Here is a 7,037-nt window from a genome sequence, read left to right as displayed (position 1 = left end):
TGTACTTTACACTATGATAATAATAGTACATGTTTAACTATTACTGTACCTGTACTGTACTTACACTATGATAATAATAGTACATGTTAACTATTACTGTACCTGTACTGTACTTACACTATGATAATAATAGTACATGTTTAACTATTACTGTACCTGTACTGTACTTTACGCTATGATAATACTGTAATAGTACATGTTTAACTATTACTGTACCTGTACTGTACTTTACACTATGATAATAATAGTACATGTTTAACTATTACTGTACCTGTACTTTATATATTAATTACTGTACTTATACTTACCATATCCCAATTACTGTACCTGTAACTAATGATAATTACTGTAATCTACTTGTTAAATGAACACGCATTTATTTATCTGCTGTATATTATATTTCTCAATCTATCACGTCATGTAATCCCATGTGGTCTAGTGGCTAGGATACCTGGCTTTCACCCAGGAGGCCCGGGTTCGATTCCCGGCATGGGAATAGTTTTGGAATGTACTGTATATTGTTGATGGTTCACTGATATCGTGTTTGACTTTCACTATCGTGTTCTGGGTTTAATTGACGCATTTTATTGTTATTTACACAGTTGTTATTTGACAGTGCTGGAAGAACTATGATTCATAAACTAGCGGTGGCTAATGCAAGATAATATTTAAATCACGTAAAAATTAGTCACCCAGTTTATTTCACCTTAAGATCAAACACCCTAATGCTAACCTAATCTAACGTAACTTAGCCTTATCTAATCAACCTAATCTAAATGACCTAAACTAAGCTAATCTAACCTAAACTAACCTATCGCTAAACTAACCCAATCCTCAGATAGCGTTAGGGTGTCTAATATTTAGGTGATCCGAGTATTCATATGCAAAAGAAACGAACAACAAAGTACAGTACTGAATTTTAGAGCGATGGAATTTCCCTTTAAATAAGCTATACCCAAATTTCCTTTCCACGAGATTCCTGGATGAAGACGTCATTAGCAAACTGGTTTATAATAAACTGTATATATTTAGAAATACGATTTATTCACATTTTCATTATAGAAGAGTATTGGAGAGCCTGTTGAGGTATCAGCACAAGAGCACCATGTTACAACCCTGAAGCAACAAACAACCTTTACAGTTTCTATTCTCATCTGTTCTACGTAAGAGATCGAGGTCAGGGTGACTTCCCAGGCGTGAGGGAGGTCAAGCTTGGTGTAAAATATCGTCCAGGACAATTAAAAATGTTACCAGAGCGACCATAACACATATCTTATGACTCCTTCCCGCCAAAACTCTCACGTCTCGACCCTTCCCTCCCTGTACTCTGCGATTGAGGCGTTTAGTAACTTTCACCTCCTCACCATCTGATCTTTCTATAAACTGTATATGAACTTATATTCCTAATGAGGTGAGTGTATGTCTGTCTTCAAGGTCGGTTTAAAACGTTGTCAAGCTGAGATATAAAGCGAGGAAGGAGTTAGTAAATTGTTCAAAGAGTAATTATATAGCTCTTTAGTTTCCCTGGCTCCTCTACTTTATACGTGCACAGTCTGGGAAACATTATTGTTAGTTCTAACAATAACTTGGTAATGTTTATAGATAATGTTTATAAGCAAAAAACAAAATCAACATTATATCGGAATGTTAACCTCCTAGTAATTAAAGTCAAGTTAATTTGGGTTATTTTAGGTTACACTGAATATTCTTCCAATTTTTAATGTTAATTTTTCGTGAGACTTAACATTTTCATCTAATGTTAAATAGAATTACAACTCGCTATATATTCTACCTGGGGAGTCGTGTGAAGGTTGGGTCTCCTCACTGTCTATGACCGAGGTCCCCCTCCTGTCACTCTCCCACACTCTTCCTCCTCTTATCTCGCCCTTCTCCACCTCCTTTTTCTTATCTCCTTCCACCCTTACTACCCTCCTATTCTCCTCCTTGCCTTGTTCTCCCCTTCCTCCTTCCCTACCTCCCTACCGTCTACTCCGGTTTTCCTTCCTTCCCTCCCTCTTTCCTTTCTCTCCATCTATCTCCTATTTCTTCTCTCCTTCCTCCCCTCCCTATTCCCTACCATCTCCCCCTCTTTCCTCTCCCCAGCTTCCTCCTCTTCCTCCCCCACCCGGTAAATGTCAAGCAAAAGCAGTTTTTTTTTCTCGTTCTCTGCGTCGCCCTTCTGAGCTGGACCTTCGGAAGTCAAGCTGTCTTTTCAAGCCTTAATTTTTACTCCTGCAAGCTTGAATTTTACAGGAATAGTGGCTAGATGGATAGAACACTCGCCTTGTGTCATAAGAGTCGCTGATGGATAGGTTAGGTTACGTATGGTTAGGTTGAATTAGGTTAAGGTAAGGTAAGGTTAAATTTCCCAGGATGAATTAAAATACAGAACAAGCCAAATACTTAGGTTAGGTTAGGTTAGGTTAGGTTAGGTTAGGTTAGGTTAGGTTGGGTTGGGTTAAACTTACCAGGATGAACTAAAGTATTAAACAAGCCAATTGGTTACGTTCATAATTGAGATCATCAAACCGGAATCAAAACACAAATATAAAATGTATAGAATATTAAATTAATCTACTTAAATACACAAAATATACACGAACCATCAGAGAGGTCGTTAGTGGGTGAAGAGGGGTCGTTAGTGGACGAAGAGAGGTCGTTAGTGGGTGAAGAGAGGTCGTTAGTGGGTGAAGAGGGGTCATTAGTGGGTGAAGAGGGGTCATTAGCGGGTGAAGAGGTTATTAGTGGGTGAAGAGAGGTCGTTAAGTGGGTGAAAAGAGGTCGTTAAGTGGGTGAAGAGAGGTCGTTAGTGGGGGAAGAGAGGTCGTTTCTATTTGTTTAAAGTATAGTTATATGCCCTTGTTAATATATATGGTATACTTGTGCTGTTTATACATACACACACACACACGTTGATTTATTGTTGACTTGTATGAAGATATTACTGATTATCTACATACATACCTAAACACCCACAAACATCAATCACTCAAACACAAAAAAACACCCACCCACACTACACCCCTCACCCACCCAACACCCACCCACACTACACCCCACCCACACTACACCCTCACCCAACACCCCACTACACCCCCCACCCACACTACACCCACACTACACCCCTCACCCCTACTACACCCCTCACCCACCCTACACCCCTACTACACCTCACCCCTACTACACCCCTCACCCAACACCCCTACTACACCCCCCACCCACCCAACACCCCTACTACACCCACACACACCCATTATCACACCGTAGTCAATACACACACCCTAAAAACAGTATACTCATGTTTTAATCAGGGTAATCATTCTCGAACACCCTGTATATCCAGTAACTCATCTATCATTAAAAATACCAGCTATTATTCACCAGGTGGCCACAGGTGACGACAAGCGGTATGGGGTGGAGAAAGAGACACGGAGAGTAACCTTTTGTGTGGAGAGTAAATATTTTTCCCACCGACTCTTAACACCAGCATAAAAACACACACACACAGAGTCTTTTGTTATCACCGTAAACCTGACACTCTCTATCTCTTGGTTAACCTGAAGGGGAAAAAAAAAATCGTCAAGAACTTCAGTGTTGGATACGGTGAGTCAACATGTGGTTCTGTGTTTGCTGGGGATAAACTGTCTGTCTGTCTGTCTGTCTGTGTTTAAATATATCACAAATCAATTCTACGGTGAAAAAAAAAAAATAACTGAGGAACTCTTAGAGAACCGATGGCTTTCTGGCACAGCTGAGTATTACATTCATCGTCCCATACTAAATCCAGTAACAGGCTACATCATTTCAAAATAAGAAATAGAAAAACAAATAACGTTACCTTATGAAATAAAATGAAAGAAGAGAGTGGTTTTGTGTGTTCTTGAGCTCGGGGGTAACTTTTGGTGGAAGGAGCCAACTACCTGTGTTAATTAGTTATGAGAGAGGTGTGGTGTAGGTCACATTTGGCCACGAATTTATTGTGTATTTTTGTCAACCTGATGTTATTCTCTCTCTGGGTTATTCTTGGTGGGAACGATGTACTTTTTATTACCGTTTGTATACCTGCACCGTCTATGGACTGTATACCTGCACCGTCTATGGACTGTATACCTGCACCGTCCACATACCTGTACTATCTATACACAATTTGTACACCTGGTAAATATTTTACTCAAATTAAACGTATGAATAAAGTCAACCTAGCTTAATATCCAGCAAGCAGGTGGCATCTACAGGACTGATTTACCAGTTAGTGTAAATATTATCTCACTTCACACACGTCTAGGCTACAGTTTTGTTGTTTAAAATCCAGATAATACTTCGCGTAAACCCGCTGTATATCGTAATGAAATAGAAGTAATGCTGTGTGTGTGATCAGTGACATCGATAGGGAAGGTATTATTAAAGAAAACGGATCTCGTCAAGTTAACAGTTGTTCGATGCTAGACTGAACACTGGGACGAGGATATGGGACTTGGGACTGAAATATGGGACTTGGGACTGAAATATGGGACTTGGGACTGGGCTATTAGACGTTTGGCAGAAAATTGTATCCCTATTTAACATTGTAGAAAAAAATTGGACGTTCTAAGAGGAAAATTGCACGCTGTAGGGAATAATTAAATGCTCTTATTGGATATTGAACATTGTACTGTATGGGAATATTTGAAAGTAAAGGTCAAATTGAACTTAGCAAGGGAAAAAAAAGTAGACACTAGGAGAAATTGGACTTCAGAGGGGAAGGAAAAGTAGAAAAACTACATTCCCATTTTCCTGCCATAAAACTGCATTTTCCTATACGTTTACCTTCAAAAGTTGGAGGCGACTTCAACATCAATATTTTTTACTGTAAATCTTTATTTTTAAGGTACAAGTAAATCACCGTGTGTGTGTGTGTGTGTGTGTGTGTGTGGAAGGTGACCCCTTTGACCTTCAGGTGTGTAAAATGTGTATATTTTTTTCTCTCTCTCTATTTTGGTCTCCATATTTCTTCTCTCTCCTATATCTCAATCGTTTTCTTCCCCCTCTCCTCCCTCTTCTCTCCTTCCTTATTTTTTATTTCTCTTCTATTCCTTCTCTCTCCTTCCTTCCTCTTCACCCTCTCTCTTCTATTCCTACTCTCTCTGTCATTCCGTATTCCTTCTCTATTTATCTGATTCCATGTTCGTCTCTGTCCGATTCCGTTTGTCTGTCTCAGTCCTTCCCTCCTTTCCTCTATTCCTCTCCTTCTATCATCTTCTCCCCCTCTTCTTTTTTCCAACTATGTTATTATCACTATTATCACCGTCATTATCATCATTCCTATATGTATCATCAATAACCAGCCTAGTTAAAAATACCTTCAACAAACTTAAACGCTAATAAACAAGTACTCATCCTAACAATGTCAATAAACTCTTCTTGAATCACGTAAGAAAAAATTAACTATTGTATTTTCAGTAATTATCAGAAACATCAATTTTCATGACATAGTTACACTGAATTTCCCTTCGTTAATGTCTAAGTCATGTCAATATTAACACCTCTTGTATATATTAAATCCTTGAGATAAAAACTAAAAGCAATATATTTTAGTCTCGGGATTTGTTGTGGATTCCAAGTATTTATTTAGCGTTCGGTGATGGAAAACCCGAGATCCGGATTCATTGAAGTTCCTATGGGGAAATATCTCTCGTACTGGAAGACGTTAAGATGCACGTAATTACCTGTTAACTTAAGATGGATTACATAAATAATTTAAATAAAAAGCATTACACCATCTGGCTGACACCCACCTGGCAGACCCCACCTATCAGACCCCACCTGGCAGACCCCACCTATCAGACCAAACCTATCAGACCCCACCTATCACACCACACCTATCAGACCCCACCTATCAGACCAAACCTATCAGACCCAACCTGTCAGCTGGAATCAAAGGTTAGAGATTCAAATGGTATTGAATATTGTAAACACTTCCTCGACCCCACTCATCGATCCCTCTCAAATATTCTGTAAATAAATCATTGTTTACGATTTGAATTTAATAGATAATTGACAGTTAATTCCATTTTTTTTCGTCCAGCAACCCAACGACTGGAGGCGGCTGACGTTCCCCCACCACAGCCTCGAACCCCCACCACAGCCCTGAGCCCCCACCACAGCCCTGAGCCCCCACCACACTGAAAAGTATCTCTCTATCTATCAGTCTAAATATCATCCAGGACAAAGTAATGAAACTATGGCTGATAAGTCCATAGAATTTATACCAGCTTGTAGGTCTTGAAAAATGGTTAAAATTAAGATATCACAACGTTATCCTCATCCATATAATATCGGGTTATGCTACGATATCAGAATCCCCGATAACAAACACCGTTATCTTGATTCAGACTTCCAAACCGATATCATAACTGTTATCATCTACCCAAAATGCTACACACACACACACACACACACACACATAACCTAACCTAACCAAAATAACACACACAAGAGGTTTTAAAGATAACACGAGGAACAGGCTTGGAGCTCATGTTAAATTATGCACGTACTGTCGAGTGTTTTATATCAGTTAAAAAAGATACGTTGTTTACTCAGCAAATTAACGTTTATACATTCACCCTCTAACGCATGAAGTAATTAATGCCAGTTGAAGTGTTACTTTATTTAAGTCTATTTTTAGTTTTGTTTTCTATTAGAAATCATAAGGTCACCTGCCAACATCGGGGTCATTTAGATCACCTGAGCATTAGACACCCTAACTTATTTTACCTAATGATTGAACACCTTAACCTATATTAACCTAAACTATATTAACCTAACCTAATGCTAAACCTTATTTCACCTGATAATTACATACCTTAACTCCACCTGGGGGGTTGGGTTAGGTTAGGTTAGGTTAGGACAGGATAAGTTAGGTTAGGATGGGATAGGTTAAGTTAGGACAGGTTAAGTTAGGTTACCGTTAAGGTGGTTTCAATCATCAGGTGAAATCAGATAAGATGGATAATCTTCACATAATCCTAACTAATAGATAATAATTTTTATCTTCTTGG

General features: G+C 38.9%; 1 non-coding gene across 1 annotated transcript; it reads left to right on the top strand.

Annotated features, from left to right (window-relative positions):
- The first annotated feature begins 424 nt into the window (after positions 1-424).
- Trnae-uuc lies at positions 425-496 on the top strand. Its single transcript has one exon. It is a non-coding gene; the product is annotated as a tRNA-Glu (tRNA).
- The last annotated feature ends 6,541 nt before the right edge of the window (positions 497-7,037 follow it).

The sequence above is a fragment of the Homarus americanus genome, unplaced genomic scaffold (genome assembly GCF_018991925.1).
Source record: "Homarus americanus isolate GMGI-L3 unplaced genomic scaffold, GMGI_Hamer_2.0 scaffold22846, whole genome shotgun sequence".
NCBI classification, from domain to species: Eukaryota; Metazoa; Arthropoda; class Malacostraca; order Decapoda; family Nephropidae; genus Homarus; species Homarus americanus.
Note: the sequence above shows the minus strand (reverse complement) of the source record. Positions and strands in the feature narration are given on the sequence as shown.